Consider the following 27,282-nt stretch of genomic DNA (forward strand, 5'->3'; position numbering starts at 1 on the left):
TCTTATGGGGGTATGTTAAGGATATGGTGTTTCGGCTACCTCTCCCAGCCACCATTGATGATTTGAAACGAGAAATAACAGCAGCTATCCAAACTGTTAAGCCTGATATGCTACAGAGAGTGTGGAACGAGTTGGAGTATCGGGTTGATATTGCTCGAGTGTCTGGAGGGGGCCATATTGAACATCTCTGAACTTTTTTTTTGAGTGAAAAAAACCTTTTTGAATACTCTTTGTAATGATGTATAACAGAATGTTATATTATGTTTCTTTCATTAAATACACATTTTTAAAGTTGTGGTATTCTTTTTGAATCACCCTGTACATCATACTAAAAGTGATGCAAAGGGGCTGCAAACTTTAATGGATTTTTACTTTCAATTTTTAACAAGTTTTTACATTTTGTAATTTGATTAACTTCTCCTGGTTGGGCTTCACAGTCACATAATATTCTTAAAATACATCATAGTCGCCGTTGACTGAATGAAATATTTATTACTAGGGCCATTTTCAAGTAAGACTGCAAAAGTTACGTAATGCAGTAATATCCCATATGCCTGAGTAGCTCAGATGGTGCAACACGTCGATTCGTGTCTGCGCCGGCACGGTAGCTCAGCGTGTTCGGTCAGAGGGTTAGTTGCCCTCTGTAATAAAAAAAAACTGAGTTAATAGATCAATAACGAACTTAAAAGGGTGTCTTACGACGTCCGCGCCGATCAGATGCAACGAACGAAAACGAACAAAATGAAATTAAAGAAAAAATAAAGATGGTGGAGCACTTTGCCGCGAAGGCAAAGGTCCCGAGTTCGAGTCTCGGTCCGGCACACAGTTTTAAACTGCCAGGAAGTTTCATGCTATGTTTTCTTTATTAGACATTCTACAATACAGTAACTGAGTTGGTCTGATATTGCGTACGCTCGTATTTTGTTCATTCGCCGGCAGTGCGGAACTGTACTGAATACGTATAATAAAACTATTTTATTAGCACAATACACCGAAGAGTTATTTAGGGTCCATCGATTAACAGTTTGTTCACCGATAACGGTGCAATTACGGGGGCAGCGGTATCACGTACGTCGCAAAGGCCTGGAGTTCGTCGACCGCTGTAAGGACCAAGTTCTGCGACGCGGCGATTCTACCAAGGGAACCTCCCCATCGCATCCCCCTCAGATTTAGTTATTGTAAGTTGGCACAGTGAATAGGCCTTGAAAAACTGAACACAGATCACTCGAGAAAACAGGAAGAAATTGTGTGGAACTATGAAAAAAATAATCAAAATATACAAACTGAGTAGTCCATGCGCAACATAGGCATCATCAAGGATAGTTAATGCGCAGGAGCGCCGTGGTCCCGTGGTTTGCGTGAGCAGCTGCGGAACGATAGGTCCTTAGTTCAAGTCTTCCCTCGAGTGAAAAGTTTAATTTATTTTCTGACAATTATTTTGCGAAGCTGCACAGGTACACACAGAGCAGTATTGTTAACGTGATCGTGTGTCAATTATCAAAGTTCAGACACACATAATCAACTTCGCTCTCCAAAGTTCCAGGACATGTTCAGATTTGCTTGGACATATGCAGGATTTGATGGTCTACTAACGGAAAAATATGAAAACGTTAAAAACATATGTTTTGACAGAGCACAGGGAAAACTGCGCGACTGTGAAACTGTTGCATTCATTTGTTGCAGTTTATGTGACAAACTCTTATGTTTTCATCACTTTTTTGGGAGTGATTATCACATCCACAAGAAAACCTAAATCGGGCAAGGTAGAAGAATCTTTTTACCCATTCGCCAAGTGTACAAGTTAGGTGGATCGACAACATATTCCTGTCATGTGACGCGCATGCCGTCACCAGTGTCGTATAGAATATATCAGACGTGTTTTCCTGTGGAGGAATCGGTTGACCTATGACTGCGATCAAATGTTTTCGGTTCCCAATGGAGAGGCACGTCCTTTCGTCTACTAATCGCACGGTTTTGCGGTGCGGTCGCAAAACACAGACACTAAACTTACTACAGTGAACAGAGATGTCAATGTACGAACGGACAGATCATCACTTTGCGAAAATAAAGAAAGTAAATTTTTCACTCGAGGGAAGACTTTAACCAAGGACCTCTCACGCCGCAGCTGCTCACGCTAACCACGGGACCACGGCGCTCCCGAGTTCACACTTTCCTTGATTTTGCCTATCTTGCGCATGGACTACTCAGTTTGTATATATTGCAATTTTTTTTCATAGTTCCACACAACTTCTTCCTGTTTTCTCGATTGATCTGTGTTCAGTTTTTCAAGGCCTATCCATTGTGCCAACTCATAACTAAATCTGAGGGGGGTGCGACGGGGTGGTTTCCTTGTAAGAAAACAAAGAGGATCGTCATAAGTGGAGAAGTTCTGCGAAAATATTTTCCACGTCTTCCAGCAGACTGAACTGATTATTCGGTCACGCGGCAGTGATCTAGTGCAAGGCCAGTGAAACTTCTCTTTGTCGGCGCTGGTGGAAATGCATCCGGAGTTTATCTGGCGCTAAGAAAGTGTTTATGTTTCCATAGCGACGGCGCGGTGTTGCCGCTGCAGCCGCGGCCCGCGTCCACGTGCTTCCCGCGGTTTGAACCGGCCGGCCGTCGAACGTCGGTTGGCAACGGCCCGCCTGCCACCGCGACTGCTCCAAATGCCAGGGCAGCACGCTTATCTGAACGCGCGTGGTCGCCACCTGCTTACCGTTATACTGCCGCTGCTTCCCAGTATTTGTTGTTCTCATCTTACGCCAGTCCCGACATTTTCACCTAACAAACCACCTCATCACCGATTTCGTCCACATTTATAATACATGCATGGCTTGTCCAGAAATGAGGACACTAGGGGGATCTCAAGTTGGCCAAGATGCTACAAAAAATTCGTTTTTGACGCATCTCGGCCGAGGCATGAGACGATGTTATCGTGATTTCCGGCTGCAGTTTATAACGCCTCTTCTTCTTGATGATTTGGTTTGATTTGTACTTGGCCTCGGCTAAAACTCGGCGACAGTCGGTAGAGTATTGAGATCGTTATCAAATTACGAAGACGACGTTACACAAACTAACAGTGCTGCACCGAAATGTCGACGTGCGTGAGATATTTACTTCACCAAAAATCGTAATTAATCGTTCGTAATCGATGTTTAACTGATTAATGATGAAATATTAATGATAAAACCAATACATTCACATCCACAACAAATTCCCTACAAGCTGGTCGTAATTTCAAGTATCTAAGAAATCGTAACAGTGGGCTTGTTATTCGAGTCAAAGGTTCTACACAAGCGCCGAGCGTTAAAGTCAAATATTATCGCTGAGCCTAATTATTACTCGGGAGTTTCATGTCAATAATTTGATAGAATTTTAAATCACAAATGCACGACTTGGCACGAAAGGGTGTTTTATTGCACAATATCAGTCACTTCCTAACCGAGCCTTGAGAAGAAAACTTTCCCAGGTGTTGGGGGAATTTAAATTATATGCTTCAGACCTATCACTGAAGTTCCATAAACCACTGGCTATTATGAAAATTGTCTATCAGTGTTCGTTGCCTAAATCACTGTTTAAGTAATGTTTAGTTCAATTATCTAGTTAAAAGTTAACTTTATTCTAGTAGGTAAAAGTCCTCCGTTCGAATTCTAATGCCGTGATATTTGAAGTCAGAAGATCGTATTACTGCGTCATAATAGATCGTAATTATTCAATCTCAAAAACAATCTAAGCGCGCCTACAAGTTGAAGCAGCGTAAAGAGTACATAACTGTAATCACAGAAAGGTAAGGTCAAGCCCGTATGGTGAAACTTATTTTCAGTTTTTCTATTACTTTTCAAATAAACCGAAATACTGACCGAGCGATGTGGCGCAGTGATTAGCACACTGGACTCTCATTCGGGAGGACGACGGTTCAAACCCGCGTCCGGCCATCCTGATTTAGGTTTTCCGTGATTTCCCTAAAGCGCCTCAGGCAAATGCTGCGATGGTTCCTTTGAAAGGGCACGGTCGACTTCCTTCCCCATCCTTCCCTAATCCGAAGGGACCGATGACCTCGCTGTTTGGGTCCCCTCCCCCAACCTTAATGTTCAATACATTTTATTTTTTCAATATTTTCATAAAAGGCATGAAAAAGGAAAATTTGGGATTGTAAACAGACTTCCAAGACGGTATTGTAAAACATACACGAGAACTTCATCCATACTAATATCATAAACGCCGAAGTAACTTTCGCAAGTAAGCCGTTGAACCGATATCCAAGAAATTCAGCGTGAGACAGCTTGAATACTGATTAAGATCAGCTGCTTTATGAAGTGTGTAGTATAAGAATTTATTTATTTGAAGAATATTACTCAAATTAAGGAAAAATATTTACTATTTGAAAAGCTATTTACTCTTTCACTTTTGAACTTTATCATATTTGTTCAAATGGCTCTGAGCACTATGGGACTTAACTTCCTAGGTCATCAGTCCCCTAGAACTTAGAACTACTTAAACCTAACTAACCTAAGGACACCACACACATCCATGCCCGAAGCAGGATTCGAACCTGCGACCGTAGCCGTCGCGCGGTTCCAGCGCCTAGAACCGCTCAGCCACATCGGCCGAGTGTCATATTTGTGAAAATGTTTTTATTGGTTGATGTGTTCTATGTAATAAAATTCAACATAATCAATACAATGCTTATTCAGTTCTCAACGTGTTTAATCCACACTTCCATACTAATAACTGCGGAAATAACTCCCGCTGTTACATTTTCACGACTCTACCGCTGAACGGATTCCGATGGTATATCGTATGGAGATAGCTTCAACCCTGAGGAACACCGTAAGCCACTCTTGAAAGTTTTATCTTTTGAGTATTATTAACATTTCTAAATATGGTACACGTGAGTGGCATGCGGAGACTCTTAGCGTCTACGTATTATTGAATGACAGTGCAAACCCAATGTTATGGTGCGCGTGGTGGTTGTTGTTGTTGTTTTTGAGTTCCTACACCACGAGCTCAAGCTGCGAAAGTTACTCGAATCTAACAAACCACACCGCAATCTCATGTCCGCCGAAACTTTGATCCAGAACGTTAGGCGGCCTTGCATTTTAGACGCTGAGCATCATGCGTCTCTTGCAGATTCCAGGACGCTTGAGGATCACAACGACGGCGTCATTTAAAGGTTGCAATGACGAGTAAAGAGTAGAATAATTTCTACAGCCCATTCTTTATCAGCTAGAATCTCAGATAGCTCAAATGGCAAACACACTTTAGTGTCTGTTTTTTAATCGGTTACGCTCTAGACTGCAAAGAGGCGCGCTGTCAGTGGCTCGCTATGCTCAGTCACCTTTAGTATATCTCCTAACGACGACGCGGACGAGAGGAAGTGATAGGCGAAAGGATGTTGCCCAAGCTGTACGATGGAGTTTAATTTTCCTAAATTTGTTCCCACTTACGGACGACCAGTGTTCATGCCGCACTGATATAAAGTTCGTAACATACAGCAATACTGAGATCCGAAGGCACAGGATAGGCAAAAGTCCTGGGTTATAGAATTTCAGCATCAGCAGCCTCATTTCCCCTCATGTTGTAACTCAAACATGCCAGTGACGATGAATCAAGACGAAGTGGATGATCTTAGGGGCAAGCGAAGACTAGGATACAGAATTGTGTGTAGTTTTTACGCGGGGATGAAAAATAGCGTAAAACACTCACAAACACCTTAAAGGTCCTTCCTTGAATCATGATTAGTGCATGTTCTGTAAATGATCCCAAGTGTGAGAACATGTAGTAGTTGTGGTTGTTGCTGTTGTTGTGGTCTTCATTCCAAATACTAGTTTGATGCATACAAGCCTACACTCCAGACAAATACCTTATGAGAAGACCTAACATTTGACTTTCGATGTCAACAAATTTGTCATCTTCAGTACGTTTTTTTTGCTATTAATGGAGAGTTATGATTATGGACTACAGGTAAGACAAAAATAGCCGAAGCTATATCCTTAGTCAAGGTAAGACAAAAAAAAGCTGAAGCTATATACGAGGGCAGTTCAATAAGTAATGCAACACATTTTTTTCTCGGCCAATTTTGGTTGAAAAAACCGGAAATTTCTTGTGGAATATTTTCAAACATTCCCGCTTCGTCTCGTATAGTTTCATTGACTTCCGACAGGTGGCAGCGCTGTACGGAGCTGTTAAAATGGCGTCTGTAACGGATGTGCGTTGCAAACAAAGGGCAGTGATCGAGTTTCTTTTGGCGGAAAACCAGGGCATCTCAGATATTCATAGGCGCTTGCAGAATGTCTACGGTGATCTGGTAGTGGACAAAAGCACGGTGAGTCGTTGGGCAAAGCGTGTGTCATCATCGCCGCAAGGTCAAGCAAGACTGTCTGATCTCCCGCGTGCGGGCCGGCCGTGCACAGTTGTGACTCCTGCAATGGCGGAGCGTGCGAACACACTCGTTCGAGATGATCGACGGATCACCATCAAACAACTCAGTGCTCAACTTGACATCTCTGTTGGTAGTGCTGTCACAATTGTTCACCAGTTGGGATATTCAAAGGTTTGTTCCCGCTGGGTCCCTCGTTGTCTAACCGAACACCATAAAGAGCAAAGGAGAACCATCTGTGCGGAATTGCTTGCTCGTAATGTGGCTGAGGGTGACAATTTCTTGTCAAAGATTGTTACAGGCGATGAAACATGGGTTCATCACTTCGAACCTGAAACAAAACGGCAATCAATGGAGTGGCGCCACACCCACTCCCCTACCAAGAAAAAGTTTAAAGCCATACCCTCAGCCGGTAAAGTCATGGTTACGGTCTTCTGGGACGCTGAAGGGGTTATTCTGTTCGATGTCCTTCCCCATGGTCAAACGATCAACTCTGAAGTGTATTGTGCTACTCTTCAGAAATTGAAGAAACGACTTCAGCGTGTTCGTAGGCACAAAAATCTGAACGAACTTCTCCTTCTTCATGACAACGCAAGACCTCACACAAGTCTTCGCACCCGAGAGCAGCTCACAAAACTTCAGTGGACTGTTCTTCCTCATGCACCCTACAGCCCCGATCTCGCACCGTCGGATTTCCATATGTTTGGCCCAATGAAGGACGCAATCCGTGGGAGGCACTACGCGGATGATGAAGTTATTGATGCAGTACGACGTTGGCTCCGACATCGACCAGTGGAATGGTACCGTGCAGGCATACAGGCATACAGGCCCTCATTTCAAGGTGGCGTAAGGCCGTAGCATTGAATGGAGATTACGTTGAAAAATAGTGTTGTGTAGCTAAAAGATTGGGGAATAACCTGGTGTATTTCAATGCTGAATAAAACAACCCCTGTTTCAGAAAAAAAATGTGTTGCATTACTTATTGAACTGCCCTCGTACTTAGCCAGAGAGAGAGAGAGAGAGAGAGAGAGAGAGAGAGAGAGAGATATGGGGGAGGGGGGCGTTAGGGGGGATGAGTTATTGCGTTTATATGTACAGTGAAGCTGTAGTTTAATATAGCGTCAATATTATCAAATTGTTGGTTTCCTGATTACAATTCACGACCATAAAGGAAGTGAAATAAGTGAAATATTCTTAAAAACAGTTTTATTCAGCAGACTAAAAATAATGATTTTTAACCTGTTTTACTATTAGTAGAATTTTCAAGCTATATTACCGTTTGACTCGCTTGAAATTTTAATGCGAACCTTTATCTGGCACATATTTATTACAAGGCAAAGACCAGGCTAGGAGAAGAGTCTGGATTATGTAAGTAAAGCGACGGTTGGAAAGCAGGAGATACGTACTGGCAGAACTGCAGTTGTGAGAACAATTCGCCAGTCTTAATTTAATAGCTCAGTAGATAAGGGCACTGAATTCGAATCCCCAATCCAGAATACTGATTTCATCTGTCAAAGTTTCAAAATAAACCAGAGTTAGATATACTTGGTGAGAAAAATACGACTTACCCTGTGTTATTTTGATACACACAGATGTTTTCAGGGTTATGAATGGTGAGCTCCATGTGGTTCCCAAGTCGTGCAGCGACCGTAAATAATAAAATCACCAAATATGCAGCAACCAGTCGCAAAATCATGTTTTATTTATTCACTCTTGCAAATCGATTTCAACTAACAACCATCATCGGTGCTTTCAACCAAAATGTGCCCTGAGTAGTAATACTGTCTTAAGCAGAGGTCAAACAAAGTTTAAGCAGAGGTCAAACATAAAGTTTATGTTTGACCTCTGCTTAAGACAGTATTACTACTCAGGGCACATTTTGGTTGAAAGCACCGATGATGGATGTTAATCAGTTGAAATCGATTTGCAAAAGTGAATAAATAAAACATGATTTTGCGACTGGTTGCTGCATATTTGGTAATTTTAAGTTTTGAGGGTTGTCTTTGAATTCTTTGTAACTACAAACACAGCACGGCGTACCTAACGCAAAGGTTATTATGTTAAATTGCGGCATTTAACGCATCAATGAGGACAGTATCTTTTGACTCTAATTGTGGCTATCTGTTAGAAGCTACTAATTTCCTTTGTCTTGTCCTACAACAGGTGGAAAACTAGCATGAAACGAAATATGCTCTATCTATAGCAGTTTCCCTTTGTAATTTGAGTCAGACGCTCCTACATCATAGATTACGTTAGTATCTCCATTTTACCAGAACAAAGTAAATTCAGACTGATGCGGTGGACAGCAACACAAAAGAAATATGTTCTCTGTCTCGCCTGAAGGCAGAGAGCGTTGTCGGAAACGCGACGCAATTAGTAAAAGCAACACATTAGCGATGTTTGCCACAGTGTGTAAATTATTACGCGCGGACAAACATTCTGGAAAAAGCGACGCATCCGAGATGAGATGGCATGCGGCAGAGCATTCGGTTCGACGAACTGAGCCGGCGGGCTAGGTGGACGGAGTTGCAGAGATACTTTGAAGGTGCGGCGGGTTATCGGCAGCTAACAGACAGACAGCGGCGGGGCACTGACCAGCAAATGGGATATTAATAGCCTCGCACTGCCACTCACAGGCTGCATAAATTCAGGCGTGACATGTACTCGAGCTCTCCCAAGCCAAACGGCCGGCTCCCACTGCGATTTTTCTTATCTCTCCGCTGACCGTCTGTATGGTGTCCAACGTAACGTCAACAGAAATTACACGCTGCGTCTGAAAGGAAGGGCTTATTTTTGCGTTCGTTGATAACACATGAGAATTATACACTTACATGAATAATCTCCAATTCAGGCTTGAGTGCTTGGCAGCGGCTTCCTAGAACCACTTCAGACTATTGCTCTACAGTGCAAGTCTAGTAATTCTTGGGAAAAGGGAACATCTAACTGTCGGCAAGAGTGGCCGTGCGGTTCTAGGCGCTACAGTCTGGAGAAGAGTGACCGCTACGGTCGCAGGTTCGAATCCTGCCTCGGGTATGGATGTGTGTTATGTCCCTAGGTTAGTTAGGTTTAATTAGTTCTAAGTTCTAGGCGACTGATGACCTCAGAAGTTAAGTCGCTTAGTGCTCAGAGCTATTTGAACATCTAACTCTCTCCGAGTGAGATATTTGTCGTATTACGAAGGTCATTCTTTCCTATGTAGACGAGCGTCAACGAAATAGTTTCGCTTTCGCAGCAGAAAGTAGTTGATTGATATTTCGTGGAAAGACCCCGTCGCAACGAAACACTAATAAAAAAATGGTTCAAATGGCTTTGAGCACTATGGGACTCAACTTCTGAGGTCATTAGTCCCCTAGAATTTAGAACTAGTTAAACCTAACTAACCTAAGGACATCACACACATCCATGCCCGAGGCAGGATTCGAACCTGCGACCGTAGCGGTCACGCGGTTCCAGACTGCAGCGCCTAGAACCGCACGGCCACTTCGGCCGGCGAAACACTAATCACTACCAACCCAAATTGATATCGTATCTGTGGCACATTCTCCCGTATTTCGTGATGATGCGGAATTTTAAGTAGTGGATGAGTCTGCTATTCGGGCAGCAAAATAACTGATGATCGTAGAAGTAGAGAGGATATAAAAAGTAAGCTGGCAATGGCAGGGAAAGCGTTTCTGAAAAAGAGAAATTTATTAACATCGAGTATAGATTTAAATGTCAGGAAGTCTTTTCTGGAAGACTGTGTGGAATATAGCGATGTATGGAAGTGAAACATGGACGATAAATAGTTTAGAGAGGAAGATAATAGAAGCTTTCGAAATGTAGTGCTGCAGAAGAATGCTGAAGATTAAATCACGTAACTAATGAGGAGCTGCTGAATAGTATCAATACATGACGAAACCCATTAATTAGAGCTATAACAAGTTTCAAAACTTTGATGTAAATAACCATCAATATGAGATCTCAAAGTTTTAGGTCTGAGGTCATGATCTACTGTCAGTTCCGTTCTACAAATTGTACACGGCAAAGTTTAAATGCAGGCGAGCTTAATCCCATTCATACAAAAATTACGAAGATTCTAAATTAATACACAACATGGTTTTAAAATATTGTGTGTCCGAGAAAGCGGCCATTTAGAGGCTACTACCGAGACACAGAGCTGATGAGAGCAGGTGTTCCCTTGGTCGTCCGCTGCGCCCGTATATAAATACAGCTTGCGAGGCAACGACTTCCTTCACTTCGCACCCAGCTACCAATCGGTCTGCGTCAGTCAAACGCCTGCTTACGCACTGCCTCGGGTGACGTCACAGTCAGACTGCAACTAAACGCATGTGTTGGGTACAAACCGGAAGTGAACTCGCGAGGACTGTACACCGTCCTGGATCACTTACAAGGGAACCTCCCCATCGCACCCCCCTCAGATTTAGTTATAATTTGGCACAGTGGATAGGCCTTGAAAAACTGAACACAGATCGATCGAGAAAACAGGAAGAAGTTGTGTGGAACTATGAAAAAATAAGCAAAATATACAAACTGAGTAGTCTATGCGCACGATAAGCAATATCAAGGGAAATGTGAACAGAGGAGCGCCGTGGTCCCGTGGTTAGCGTGAGCAGCTGCCAAGTGAGAGGTCCTTGGTTCAGGCCTTCCCTAGTGCGAAAATTTTAATTTTTTATTTCTGGTTTACATGACAAACTCTTATGTTTTCATCACTTTTTTTGGGAGTGATTATCACATCCACAAGAAAACCTAAATCGGGCAAGGTAGAAGAATCTTTTTACCCATTCGCGAAGTGTGTAAGTTAGGTGGGTCGACAACATATTCCTGTCATGTGACGCACATGCCGTCGCCAGTGTCGTATAGAATACATCAGACGTATTTTCTTGTGGAGGAATAGGTTGACCTATGACCTTGCGATCAAATGTTTTCGGTTCCCATTGGAGAGGCACGTCCTTTCGTCTACTAATCGCTCAGTACTGCGGTGCGGTCGCAAAACACAGACACTAAACTTATTACAGTGAACAGAGACGTCAATGAACGAACGGACAGGTCATAACTTTGCGAAAATAAATAAAAGTAAAATTTTCACTCCAGGGAAGACTTGAACCCAGGACCTTCCGTACCGCAGCTGCTCACGCTACCCACGGGACCACGGCGCTCCTGAGCTTACACTTTTCTTGATGTTGCCTATCTTGAGCATGGGCTATTCAGTTTGTATATTTTGCTTATTTTTTCATAGTTCCACACAACTTCTTCCTGTTTTCTCGATTGATCTGTGTTCAGTTTTTCAAGGCCTATCCACTGTGCCATCTTATAATTAAATGTGAGGGGGGTGCGATGGGGAGGTTCCCTTGTTAGATTTCGCGGAAGTTACTGTTTGTATGCCGCCCGTGATGTTAACAAAACCGCGTGGCAAGTGGTGAGATTGTTTTCGACCTTAGATTATTAGAAGTCAGGGCGAAAGACCATTTATTGGCAAACAAAGCGTAGGTCACCTCTGAACTGCTCATAGTGCTATTTATGATAAGAGAAATCAGTATCATCATCATCGGAAATATTACTACGTTGTGCGTATGAAAGTTTGTCAAATATATCAGTGAGTCAGTCAGAGCTTAAAACTTTCATTTGGAATCGTAGTTCCTGATCCCGCTGAGCAGAGAGTAGAAACATTTCTTTCTGGGAACAAAAAGAAGAACTTGGATTTGCAGACTGGAAAGGATGGTATGGCTGACCACAAAGAGAGAGAGAGTGAGAGAGAGAGAGAGAGAGAGAGAGAGAGAGAGAGAGAGAGTTGAACCATTTCGGATGAAGGATAATCGTGAACCACTTCAGATGGACAGTCTAACAATTACACTCGTAGGACTAAATGACAGAAGTTATAAGCTAACTAGGTCAGACAGCCTGTCCTGCTTCGCAGACAATCGAGCCGTGACGGTCAGTGAGTGAGAGCAAGTCTACAAAACACACGGTGACGCTGCACTTTTAACAGACACGGTTAACCTACCGCGACGACTTCTTGTTGCGTTTTTTGTTTCCCCTGTTACTGGTAACCAAAGGACCAGCCGCGAAGGAGGCAGAAATCTCGTGCCGCGTCTGCAGGCACGTCTTCGCTTTTCATTGGGGCCCATTTCAAAGTGGACGCACCACTGAATACAGCTCTGCTCCGGTCAATGAGTCCAGGCCAAAGACGTGTCTGGAGACACCACGGTCAGGGGTGGCACGATACAACCTGGAGTGGTAATCTGGAAAGCCGTCTTTTCCTAACACGTCCCCTTTGAATGTCATTCGCGGGACCCTTGCGGCACAGCAGTACTTCGACGATATTGTATTGTTGCGCTTCCTGGGCTTACATTTCAGCAAAATAATGCCCGCCCGCAAACGGCCAGAGTTTCTACTGCTTGCCAAAGCCAATCTTGGCCAGCAAGGTCGCCGCATCTCTCCCCAAAGCAGAACGCCTAGAACATTACGGACAGAACCCTCCAACCGGCTCGGGATTTTCACGATCTAACGTGACAGTTTGACAGAATTTGGCACGATGTGTCTCAGGAGAATATCCAACAATTCTGTCAGTCAATGTCAAGCCGAAGGGCTTGAGGTGGACCAACGCGTTACTGACTTGCTCAATTTTTGAAGCTCTTTCTCTTCAATACATAATTCAATATTTCTTAAATTATTTGTAAATGTACGTCACGTCTACAGATTTACGTTCAATTTGGAGAATTCCTTCGTCTCCCTCTCTTTGTGTGTGCAATGTCATATAGGCCTCGAATGAAACGAGGAGATCTAATCTCTAGTACAATGACAACACATCTGCAAAGGTGAAAAGCGTGTACTATAGAATTCTGCTGCTGCAACACTGGCAAGCAATGCTTTCATCATATGAGGAATATTGGAGCTTTGAGCTGCTCATCTGAACAACACCCAAGACGATATCTTACGAATTTGACACTCAGAACGAGTTCGCAGCTGCAGTATCTGATGACGGCTCTAAGCACTATGGGACTTAACATCTGAGGTCATCAGTCCCCTAGACTTAGAACTACTTAAACCTAACTAACCTAAGGATATCACACACATCCATGCCCGAGGCAGGATTCGAACCTGCGACAATAGCAGCAGCGGGGTTCCGGACTGGAGCCTAGAACCGCACGGCCACAACTCTGATGACACGAAACACGAAGAAACGGTGGCAAGCACAAGCGCCCAGCGTCAGAGACCCGAAAAAGGAAGAGTGTTCTTTCGCTTCCACATGGGCCATGGAACTCAAATCCTAACCACCTAGTCACCAGATTCGTCGGCAGGGTTCTGCCTTCAGAGAACACTGGGCACATATGCTTCAGTATACAAACCAGAGATGCGAAGTCGGCTGCGTTTGGAATGGTGCAGAGACAGTAAACTGTGCTGCTGATGAATGGAGTCGCATTGGTTTCGACCTATCCAGCATAATCTTCGACGAGTAGGGTTGCCATCCGGGGAAAGGTACCATGCTTCCATTCTTTTGGAGAGGCATAGCAGGGCGTCATGGTGTGCGGAGACATTCCGCATGTATTCTAGGTCACGACTGGTAGTGATTGAGGAACTCTGACGGCACAGCTTTACAAACTGCGTTATCAAATGTTTCTTCTCGTGCGACAGTACCGTAGTGGCATTTTTCAACAGGACAATGCTCGTATACACTTGACGCACGCAACTGTGTTCGTTGAGTTGACCTGCTCCTGTGTCTAGGTAGATCCCCACTGTATGCTTGATAGAACATATGTGAGATCAGCTTGGGTGTCAACTCCATCCCATTGCTAATATCCAGGATACAAGGACCTGTTGCAACAGTTGTGGGCCGGCTTTGGTTGGTTGGTTGATTTGCGGAGAGGGGTCCAAACAGCGAGGTCACCATCGATCCCATCGGATCAGGGAGGGATGGGGAAGGAAGTCGGCCGTGCCCTTTCGAAGGAACCATCACGGCAACCTGCAACAGGATGGCCGGAAGCGTGTTCCAACAGTCGCCCCTCCCGAATGCTAGTCCAATGTGCTGACCATTGCGCAATGGCTTCATTACACCTTTCCCAACCGAAATCACTGCGTGCGCCCACACCAGAGGGAATGCACCGTAACACTGAAAAGTGAGCTTGCACTGCCAAGTTCTTTGCAAATTTGAGTATTTTGTATTCACTGCAATAACATCACCTACTCTCTCAACTCGTGAACTTTCGTTTCCTCCTCGCCTTTAGGGAGCTCCACCTTTTTCTTCGTCAGGGAATGTACAATATCGGATACGGTTGTTGTAAGCGGAACTTCGACTCACTTCTAGCCGATCCGAAGCAGCTTAGAAAACTAATTTAAAGCGTATTATATATTTGTGTTTAAATGACCTGCTTTTCTGGAAACAAGAGAACAGTGGAAAGGCTCGATTCTATAAGGGAGTTTGGTATGAAAACGCCACTGAGTTTACAGCGCAACAGCGGACTCGTGCGGCCTGGCCTTTCAATTTTATTTCCCTATATTTCTGCCGAACATATAACAACATTAACAGCTGCTGTATCAATGTACCTGTCTTTTCGAGAGCTATCGACTGCCATTCAGAAGAGTCGGCATTAATGAAACGACTGGTTCCAGAAGAATTCGACAGTACTGGAGTAGTTTGAGAGCGTCCTTGATACTGTATACGCTGGCGAAACAGTTTCCTGCCGGGTCTGATTCTGTCTGCTTTGTAGACGAATGAAGTGTGCGGCTCAGCGCCCTGCTGCCAGCACCGCGTGTGCCCCATTTTACCCAATTACGGAGGTCATTACAATCAAGCCAACACTGGCAGCAATCACGGACCAACTGGGAGGCGGAGGGAAAGGCTCTCTTCTGAGAATGAGCCAAACTGTGTGTGTGTGTGTGTGTGTGTGTGTGTGTGTGTGTGTTAGAGAGAGAGAGAGAGAGAGAGAGAGAGAGAGAGAGAGAGAGAGAGAGAGAGTTGCATATCGCACTAACGAGTCATTTAGCCTGGTCGAAGTTTTCCGGATTCCAGGAACAATACACTAGACTGGAGGCCGTCAACGGGGAGATCACTATTTTGATGTCTGTGCATTTACGAAGGATCGAGATGTTAATTAGTAATGTCATCGTCTTAGTCGTCTTCATCTTCGTCAGTCCAAAGACTGGTGTGATGAAGTTCTCCATGCTACCCTATCCTGTGCAAGCCTCTATCTCCGAATAACTACAACTTACAGCATTCTGAATATGCTCACTGTATTCGTCTCTGGCTCTCCCTCTACAATTTTTGTCCCCGCCCCCCCCCCCCCCTCTCTCTCACGCTTTCCAACAGAACATTTGTCATCCCTTGATGTCTTATCAACCGATCCCTTCTTCTAATCAAGTCGTGTCACAAATTTCTTTTCTCTGCAGTTTTCTTCTATACTACCTTATTATCTATTCGATCTCCCCATATAATCTTCAGCAGTCTTCTGTAGCGTCATATTTGAAAAGCTACGACTCTCTTCTAGTCTGAACTGTTTATCGTCCATGTTTCACTTCCATCTACTACACACTATACAGATACTCTCAGAAGATACTTCTTAACACATCTATATTCGATGTTAACAAATGTCTTTTCCAGAAAAACTTTTTATTTATTTATTTATTTATTTATTGTTCCGTGGGACCACATTTAGGAGAAGTCTCCATGGTCATGGAACGAGTCAATACATGAAATTATAACACGATTGTAGAAACAGATGATATGAAATATAAGAAACATATTCAGGCGACAAGTCGTTAGTTTAAATAAAGAAAATCAAGAATGTAACACTGGAATTTGCTTAATTTTTTAGCTCTTCCAGGAGCTCCTCGACAGAATAGAAGGAGTGAGCCATGAGGAAACTCTTCAGTTTAGACTTAAAAGTGTTTGGGCTACTGCTGAGGTTTTGGAGTTCTTGTGGTAGCTTATTGAAAATGGATGCAGCAGAATACTGCACTCCTTTCTGTACAAGAGTCAAGGAAGTGCATTCCACATGCAGATCTGATTTCTGCCTAGTATTAACTGAGTGAAAGCTGCTAACTCTTGGGAATAAGCTAATATTGCTAACAACAAACGACATTAAAGAAAATACATACTGTGAGGGCAATGTCAAAATTCCCAGACTATTGAATAGGGGTCGACAAGAGGTTTTCGAACTTATACCATACATAGCTCGAACAGCCCGTTTTTGAGCCGAAAATACCCTTTTTGAATCAGAAGAATTACCCCAAAAAATAATATCATATGACATAAGCGTATGAAAATATGCTAAGTATACTACTCTTCGTGTTGAAATGTCATTTCAGATACTGTTCTAATGGTAAATAAAGCGGCATTTAGTTTCTGAATAAGATCCTGAACATGGGCTTTCCACAACAGCTTACTATCTATCCATACGCCTAGGAACTTGAACTGTTCCGTCTCGCTTATAACATGCCCATTCTGTCTGATTAAAATGTCAGTTCTTGTTGAATTGTGAGTTAGAAACTGTAAAAACTGAGTCTTACTGTGATTTAGCATCAAATTATTTTCCACAAGCCACGAATTTATATCATGAACTACATTATTTGATAATGTTTCAATATTACACACAAGATCCTTCACCACCAAGGTGGTGTCATCAGCAAACAGAAATATTTTTGAATCATCTGTAATACTAGAAGGCATATCATTTATATAAATAAGAAACAGCAGTGGCCCCAGCACCGACCCTTGGGGAACGCCCCATTTAACAGTGCCCCATTGGGACTGAACATCATTGCCACTCTCAATATTTTGGAGGATTACCTTCTGCTTTCTGTTCTTAAAGTAGGAGGCGAACCAGTTGTAAGCTACTCCCCTTACTCCATAATGTTCCAACTTCTGCAGTAATATTTTGTGGTCAACACAGTCAAAAGCCTTCGTTAAATCAAAGAAAACACCTAACGTTCGCAACCTTTTATTTAATCCGTCCAAAACCTCACAGAGAAAAGAGACTATAGCATTTTCAGTTGTTAAGCCATTTCTAAAACCAAACTGTACATTTGACAGCAAATTATGTGAATTTAAATGCTGCAGTAACCTTGTATATAAAACCCTCTCGATAACTTTAGCAAACACTGATGGCATAGAAATAGGTCTATAATTGTCATCATTATCCCTGTCTCCCTTTTTATAAAGTGGCTTCACTACCGAAGTACTTTAATCGGTCAGGAAACTGACCACTCCTAAAGGAAAAGTTACAGATATGGCTAAGTACTGAGCTAACACACGTGGAACAATACTTCAGTATTCCGCTAGGTACCCCGTCATATCCATGAGAGTTCTTGGTCTTTAGTGATTTAATTATTAACTCAATCTCCCTCTTGTCAGTATCATGGAGGAGCATTTCAGGTAACAGTCTCGGAACACTTTTTTCTAAGAGCGCTATATGATTCCCTGTTGGGACTAGGTTTCTATTTAGTTCACCTGCTATATTCAGAAAGTGATTATTAAGTACTGTACATATATGCGACTTGTCAGTAACACGGACATCCCCACTACGCACTGATTCTATATTCTCGATCTGTCTCTGCAGACCAGCCACTTCCTTTACGACTGACCATATGGTTTTAATTTTATCCTGAGACTTAGCTATTCTATCTGCATACCACATACTTTTTGCCTTCCTAATAACATTTTTAAGCACCTTACAACACTGTTTGCAATGGGCTGCTGCATTTAGATTTTGACTGTTTCTAACGTTTTGATATAATTGCCACTTTGTTCTACAAGATATTCTTATCCCTCTAGTCAGCCACCCAGGCTGCCTGTTTCTGCTAGTACCCTGTTTTGAACGTTCTAACGGATAGCAACTTTCGAAGAGCACGAGAAAAGTCTTGAGAAAAGCATTATATTTATCGTCTACTGTATCAGCGCTATAAACATCTTGCCACTCTCGTTCCTTGATAAGGTTTACGAAGGTCTCTACAGCAACTGCATCAGCTTTCCTAAACAGCTGATGACTATATTTAACACGTGTTGTAGCACAAAAATCTTTTAGAGTTAAAATTTGTGCATCATGACTTGAAAGGCCATTCACCTTTTTGCTAACAGAATGCCCTTCTAGTAATGAGGAATGAACAAAAATGTTGTCGATGGTTGTTCTACTGTTCCCTTGCACTCTCGTTGGAAAGAAAACGGTTTGCATAAGATTATATGAATTAAGGAGGTCTACCAGCATCCTTTTCCTTGCACAATCACTTATACAATTAATATTGAAGTCACCACATATAACTAACTTTTTGTATTTCCTATAAAGTGAACCAAGAACCTCCTCTAGCTTTAGCAAAAATGTTGTGAAATCGGAGTCGGGGGATCTATAAATAACAACAGTAAGAAGTTTAGCTCCACTAAATTTAACCACACCTGCACAACATTCTAACACCTTTTCAGTGCAGTACTTTGAAACATCAATTGACTCAAATGGGATACCGTTTTTCACATACATGGCTACTCCCCCACACCGCAAAGAGCTCCTAGAAAAGCTGCCAGCCAACCTGTATCCTGGTAAAGGAAGCCTCTGAATTATCTCCTTATTTAAGAAGTGTTCAGATATTGCCATTGCCTGTCTACATCTTCTATCCTCTCTACTTAGGCCATTTATTTTGCTGCTTAAAAATAACAAAACTCATCTACTACTTTCAGTCTCTCGCGTCCCTGATTTAGATTGACTACATTCGAATAGTCTTGTTTTGTTTTTGTTGACATTCATAATTATTAATATAACAATTTTTGCCGTTTGATTAAGTACTATACAGAGATGTGTATATTTCCTTGATCTAGATGTGTTCGAGTCCATGGATTATTGCCATTCTTTTACATGGAACAAAGGAAGTTCCTTAGAGTCCTGTTTCCCACTCCTCTACCTGTCAAGCTACACGAAAGAACGCCGTATTTATGTGTTTAAGCTAACTGTGAATAATAATCTTACTATTTACCAAAAATGGTTTAGCATTTATTGAATACGTACCTTAAATATCAATATTATGAAAAGGATACCATCTGGTGAGCAAGATGTATGAGACAGGCGAAATACCCACAGACTTCAAGAAGAATATAATAATTCCAATACCAAAGAAAGCAGGTGTTGACAGATGTGAAAATTACCGAACTATCAGTTTAATAAGTCACAGCTGCAAAATACTAACGCGAATTCTTTACAGACAAATGGAAAAACTGGTAGAAGCGGACCTCGGGGAAGATCAGTTTGGATTCCGTAGAAATGTTGGAACACTTGAGGCAATACTAACCTTACGACTTACCTTAGAAGAAAGATTAAGAAAAGGCAAACCTACGTTTCTAGCATTTGTAGACTTAGAGAAAGCTTTTGACAACGTTAACTGGAATACTCTCTTTCAAATTCTGAAGGTGGCAGGGGTAAAATACAGTGAGCGAAAGGCTATTTACAATTTGTACAGAAACCAGATGGCAGTTATAAGAGTCGAGGGGCATGAAAGGGAAGCAGTGGTTGGGAAAGGAGTGAGACAGGGTTGTAGCCTCTCCCCGATGTTATTCAATCTGTATATTGAGCAAGCAGTAAAGGAAACAAAAGAAAAATTCGGAGTAGGTATTAAAATCCATGGAGAAGAAATAAAAACTTTGAGGTTCGCCGATGACATTGTAATTCTGTCAGAGACAGCAAAGGACTTGGAAGAGCAGTTGAACGGAATGGACAGTGTCTTGAAAGGAGGATATAAGATGAACATCAACAAAAGCAAAACGAGGATAATGGAATGTAGTCAAATTAAATCGGGTGATGCTGAGGGGATTAGATTAGGAAATGAGATGCTTAAAGTAGTAAATGAGTTTTTCTGTTTGGGGAGCAAAATAACTGATGATGGTCGAAGTAGAGAGGATATAACATGTAGACTGGCAATGGCAAGGAAATCGTTTCTGAAGAAGAGAAATTTGTTAACATCGAGTATAGATTTAAGTGTCAGGAAGTCGTTTCTGAAAGTATTTGTATGGAGTGTAGCCATGTATGGAAGTGAAACATGGACGATAACCAGTTTGGACAAGAAGAGAATAGAAGCTTTCGAAATGTGGTGCTACAGAAGAATGCTGAAGATAAGGTGGGTAGATCACGTAACTAATGAGGAGGTATTGAATAGGATTGGGGAGAAGAGAAGTTTGTGGCACAACTTGACTAGAAGAAGGGATCGGTTGGTAGGACATGTTTTGAGGCATCAAGGGATCACAAATTTAACATTGGAGGGCAGCGTGGTGGGTAAAAATCGTAGAGGGAGACAAAGAGATCAATACACTAAGCAGATTCAGAAGGATGTAGGTTGCAGTAGGTACTGGGAGATGAAGAAGCTTGCACAGGATAGAGTAGCATGGAGAGCTGCATCAAACCAGTCTCAGGACTGAAGACCACAACAACAACAACAACACCACATTGCTGCTCACCATACAGTGGGAATGCTGAGTCGCAAAAAGGCACAACAAAAAGATTGCCGAACAAGTAACCTTTTGGCAAAAAGGCCTTCCTCTGAACTGGACAACGCACTCACATTCACGCAAACACAATTTACACACACGTGATCACTGTCTCTGGCTGCCGAGCCAGCTGAACGAAATGGATAGTGTCTTCCAAAGAGGTTATAAGATGAAAAATGCTGCATTTATGTAATAAGATAAAAAACAACAAAAATAAAGTAGGATAACGGAATGTAGTCTAATTAGATCCAACGATGATGCGGGATTTACATTAGAAAATGGTACACTGAAAGTAGTCTGAGTTTTGGTATTTGGGCACCAACATAAACTGACTATGGCTGAAGTAGAGAGAATGCATATTGGCAATAGCGAGAAAGGCGTTTCTGAGAAAGAGAATTTTGTTAACATCTAGTTTGAATTTGAATTTATAAGTTAGTATTTTCTGAAAGTATTTCTTGCGAGGAAGTGAAACTTGGACCATAAGCAGTTCAGACAAAAAGAGAATAGAAGCTTTCGGAATGTGTTGCTACAGATGAATGTGGGTAGATAGAATAATCGTAAGGAAGAACTAAATCGAATTGGGGAAAATAAATGTGTGACAGAAGTTTATTAGAAGAGGGGGTCGGTTGACAGGACTCATCCCGAGTCATCAAGGAATCCTAAATTTGGCATTGGAAGGAAGTATCGTGGAAGGGGGGTAATATTAGAGAACATAGCTCGATTACAGTAAGCAGATCCCAATGAATTACAATTGTTATGCAGAGACGAAAAGCACTGCACAACACTAACTAGCGTGGAGAGTTGAAAAAATACCACAACAACGACTGCACCACTTGACCATTTTAATCGTCTTCATCCTAAAATCACATTCACGATGGAAACTGATAAAGAGGGGAAGTTACCCTTTTTGGATGTACTGGTTTATAACGGAGATGACGGAACATTTGGGCACAGTGTTTATAGGAAACCGACACATACCGATAGGTATTTACATGCTGCCAGCTGTCATCCACTGTTTCAACGTACAGGAGTCCTACGGACCTGGGTCAAAAGAGCATCTGCTTTCTCGGATGCTGAGAATTTACCAAAAGAGCTGCAACGTCTTAAGGAAGTTTGTGATCATGTCGGCTACAGAGAGACAGATTCGACGTGCATTTGAGTTTGGACCATTACCTAAACCAGCTGGAGACACTCAGTTCCGTGGATTTCCTTCCACATGCTGGGAACGTGTCTGCGAAGATCTGTAGGGTTTTGAATAAACATGAAATCAGATGTGTATCCCGTCCGGCAGCTAACATTAGAGCACCTCTCGGCTCTATTAAGGGTGATTTAGGTTTGAGGAAGCCGGGCGTTTACAAAATACCATGTGAGTGCGGTAAAATATACATTGGGCAAACTATTCGTTCCGTCAATGGAAATGGAAATGAGCGTTTGGCGTCATTGGCCGGGAGGCCCATTACGGGGCAGGTCCGGTTCAAATGCCTCTAAGCACTATGGGACTTAACATCTGAGGTCATCAGTTCCCTAGACTTAGAACTACTTAAACCTAACTAACCTAAGGACATCACACACATCCATGCCCGAGGCAGGATTCGAACCTGCGACCGAAGCAGCAGCACGGTTCCGGACTGAAGCGCCTAGAACCGCTCGGCCACAATGGCGCAGATGATGCTGTAGTACACAGAGAAGTTGCAGCATTAGAAAATTGTAGCGAAATGCAGGAAGATCTGCAGCGGATAGGCACTTGGTGCAGGGAGTGCCAACTGACCCTTAACATAGACAAATGTAGTGTATTGCGAATACATAGAAAGAAGGATCCTTTATTGTATGATTATATGATAGCGAAACAAACACTGGTAGCAGTTACTTTTGTAAAATATCTGGGAGTATGCGTGCGGAACGATTTGAAGTGGAATGATCATATAAAATTAATTGTTGGTAAGGCGGGTACCAGGTTGAGATTCATTGGGAGAGTGCTTAGAAAATGCAGACCATCAACAAAGAAGGTGGCTTACGAAACACTCGTTCGACCTATACTTGAGTATTGCTCATCAGTGTGGGATCCGTACCAGATCGGGTTGACGGACGAGGTAGAGAAGATCCAAAGAAGAGCGGCGCGTTCGTCACAGGGTTATTTGGTAACCGTGATAGCGTTACGGAGATGTTTAGCAAACTCAAGTGGCAGACTCTGCAAGAGAGTCGCTCTGCATCGCGGTGTAGCTTGCTGTCCAGGTTTCGAGAGGGTGCGTTTCTGGCTGAGGTATCGAATATATTGCTTCCCCCTACTTATAGCTCCCGAGGAGATCACGAATGTAAAATTAGAGAGATTAGAGCGCGCACGGAGGCTTTCAGACAGTCGTTCTTCCCGTGAACCATACGCGACTGGAACAGGAAAGGGAGGTAATGACAGTGGCACGTAAAGTGCCCTCCGCCACACACCGTTGGGTGGCTTGCGGAGTATAAATGTAGATGAATGGCCGGCGCAGGTCCGGCCGCCTTGGTACAGGTCTTATTACATTCGACGCCACATTGGGCGACCTGCGCGCCGAATGGGGATGAAATGATGAACACAACACAACACAACACCCAGTCCCTGAGCGGAGAAAATCCCCTGCCGAGCCGGCAATCGAACCCGGGCCCCTTAGGACGGCAGTCCGTCACGCTGACCATTGAGCTATCGGGGGGTTCCATCAATGATAGGTGTGTTGATCATCATCGCCATACGCGATTATTACAACCTGACAAATCTGTGGTGACTGAGCATAAGATGTTTTACGAGGCAAGTGGATGCAAACGCCCCGAGTTATTGGCAGTGTGTTTTAAAAGAATTTGTGGAGATCAGACGCTAATATTAACCGTGGTGACGGATACCCGCTAAGTAAAACTTGGAATCCTGCTTTATTAGATGTGAAGAAACAACGGCATCTGAGTCGGCCGGGGGCAGTAGGAGCGATTGAGCATTACCTTGCATGCGCTTTCATATTTTCGCTGCATATAAAGGTCCCGTCGTTCACGGTTTGAATCAGTTATAGGCGAGAACGGCTTAGCTTTTTTCACCTGATGACGGCCAGGTGGACCGCGGAAATATTGTGTGCAAATGAAAGTTTGCTCCGGTTGAACACGTAAGAAGTGTGCTTCAGCAATATCCTGCATTTAAGAAGACGGTGTAACACTAATCTTACTACGATAGTGGCTGTAATGACTGTGCAGCAACGAAGTAATCCTCGCCTTTTCTTCCATTACTACAATTTTCCTTTTGTTACCATTCTACGTGTCAGTTCTAATCTTAACAGATGGTAGGATGCAAGTATCATGATGAAACGTACTAACAGATCAAAACTGTGTGCATCACAGACTAACATAGGAACCATTGCTTTTCACCTAATGTATTGGCGACCATTTCTCCTTTCATCCAAGAGAGCTACTCCAACGAGGTATAAACAAAAGCTTCTGTGAAAGCTACAAAGAACGAGACAGGTAATGGCACAATTGCTACGACCAGGTTTCGTAAAGTGCCCGGATAGCTGAATAGACAAGAGATTTTTCTGCCAGAGGCAAAGTTCCGGTTTCTAAAGCCGGTCCACCGAAAAATCTGAAATCAGCGCACAGTTCGATGCTGAGTGAAATACTCGGTGAATTAACATGATTCATACACGCGTCTGTATTCCCAGAAAGCAACTTTCACTCTGCTGATGGGTGTTCGCTGTTTTGGAAAGTAAGAGGGGGCGGGTCGTGAGGCGTAAAGAGTATTTCCTGTTAAACGCAAGGTTCCGACCGGTCCAGCACACAGTCTGCGGAGAAGCTTCATGTACCATACTGTCTGTCGTAATGGCAACTTCTCACATCGTCCATCTAGACTGTTGTTTGCGGGGTTGGATAAAGATACAACTATAGGTTTACGAGCAAAAAGTAGAAACATTGAAACATTTGATGGAAAAACATTCTGAGCCGTTAGGTTGCGTCACATTCCTCTTCAGACTACTTGAGTGCTCGACGTTTCGATCCATCTGCTGGGAACTACTTCAGGATTCTACCGGCTATGAGGCAGCCTAACAACTCACAAGATTTTATCAATGTAAACGCCCACAAAAGCATTATATTTCTATTTGAAGATTTGTTGGTTGTTTATTTCAGTGCAGGTGTGAACCACAACCCGAAACTGCACAGCGTCTGTCTAAAGCCTACACTGAAGTTGAAGCAGAACTTTCGGAACACGATTTGTGAAAGTATATTGATAATACAACATAACTAATTATTTATTCCGTTATATCCTACTCACCGTTCCCATTCGTCACCATTACACATAGTAATCTCAATTTTTTAGTTAAATAAGCTTAAAATTTCTTTCGGCAGTCTGCCGCTATCCATTCTTAACAAATGTCCGCAAAACTGTAATCTCTGTTCTATTAGTGCTGCTCTAACGCCATTCGTTTTCTCATTTCTTAGGTCTAAGCCTCTTCCCCTGTAACTTTCATCCTCAAAGCAAACATTTTTCGAAAAATTTTTCCCCATTTTTTCCTAATGTCGTCCGGATCTCATTATACGACTAAGTGCAACGCTTGTGCTTCGAAGGTCCCAAGTTTATAACGTTTCAATTTAGACCCCTATGAGTTCGAGTTCAATACGTGCACTGGATCAATTGTTAAAATTAATTTTCGGAATAAACCAAACCTGTAAATAATTATTCGTCCGAATGTTCGTTAATTTTTCTTTTGTTTTATTGTTGTCTTCAGTTGACACGTCTACTGTAACTATGAAACTATCTGTGGATGGGCAACTTACTATCTTTCTTATAAATGCCTTCGTGGTTAAAATTTACGGACTATTCCTTCGGTGCTTTGCGGAACATTATATAGTCCATGAAGATATGGGCCAAAAGAGGGAATCGCACCAATGGATTCCGTATGGGAAGTCTGTGAAGCAGCTGGGAATCAACTTCCGAAGTGGCCAGAATATTCGAGAATGTTGGAGGATGCTCCTTAATGTTTATTATATTCCAAGATATTTAGAAGTTTCAAGAAAAAACAGACAGAATAGCGCAGAAATGAAAAAGATGAGGTGCGAGAAGCAAGTTTAGCCGAAGAGAATAACAGCGAGATGAAATTACGGAAGAGAATCGAGTCCGACATTCAGCAAGTCGACAGAGAGAAAGTTCTGAAGAAACAAGATCACGAAGTTAAGTATAGTTACAATGAGAAGTTCGTGAAAGATAATCTCAAGCGCACGAACAAAACAAGTGTATGAGAAGTGCAAAACGAAAGAACCAGAGATTAAAGTTTGGCAGGTGGAGTATTCCGTTATGAGGCAGGTGAAGGATCCCAATAACGGGCACAAGACATACTAACACGTTGTCATTGAGAAAAATGGATCAAGAGCGCAGTTTTGCAGCACCAAGAAATAAAGTACAGAAATACTAGGAACGTGTTGTGTGCGAGCAAAAATTCGATTAGCACCATTGGAAATGCCTCCACCGGAATAATTTCATTACACGCCTGGAGAAACTTTGGAATCAAATTAGTTTCCACGAAATATGAGGCACAGAATACTTGCTTTCGAATGACATCATTTGGTGCTTTTTCCTCTAGCAGTGAAGGATATCAATTCAGTCTTGTGTTTTCGATTAAAGGACAAGTCTATCACAGAGTGGTTTGATTGTCACTATTGCCAAACGGAACTTAAATTTTTGCGCGACTATTTCATTTGCGATGAACAAACTAAAGTCTAGTAACGTTGTGCAGCTACAAGTGAATAAGATGAGTAATCACTGAAAAACTGTAGTCCATCAAACGTAAGTACAATGAATTCCTTAGTCATGTTTGCAGAACAAAAATTGATCAAATGGTATCCGATGGAGCTGAAGTGATTCGAGACTACGAAAGAGTCATTGGAGAACACTAACGTCATTTCAATGCATCTCCAGTCAAATAAAATTTCCATTGTAATTGCAGACAGTGAAGGCACAAGTCTACATATAATTATTCAACGTACCGCAGGGAGGAAAAAATAGGATCAGTGTTGTCGGGTGATTTGGAATGGTGTCAGAAACCAAATGAATAAAGACGAAGCGAAGCAGGCTATTTTTCAGCTAGTAAAAACTTAAATACACGGTCTCTCTCTCATATATATATATATATATATATATATATATATATATATATATATATATATATATATATATATAAAATCTCGGAACATTAATATTTTTAATTTCAGTTTTTAAGGTCTTGGTTAGGTTATGTGAGATCTCAATTTTCGTCCCACTCTCTTCAATCACATTTTCTGCTGCGTCCTCTTATCTCCCCCCCCCCCCCCCCACACACATAAAGGCAAAGTTTATGTTCGTTAAACCATCTTTACTGTAACACAGTCTATATGTGCTATTCTCTGCAGCAGTTTAGTAATTTAGTTTCCACATTGTCCACATGTATTAGAGACTATCTGTACACCA

The sequence above is a fragment of the Schistocerca nitens genome, chromosome 2 (assembly GCF_023898315.1).
Source record: "Schistocerca nitens isolate TAMUIC-IGC-003100 chromosome 2, iqSchNite1.1, whole genome shotgun sequence".
Taxonomy (NCBI): domain Eukaryota; kingdom Metazoa; phylum Arthropoda; class Insecta; order Orthoptera; family Acrididae; genus Schistocerca; species Schistocerca nitens.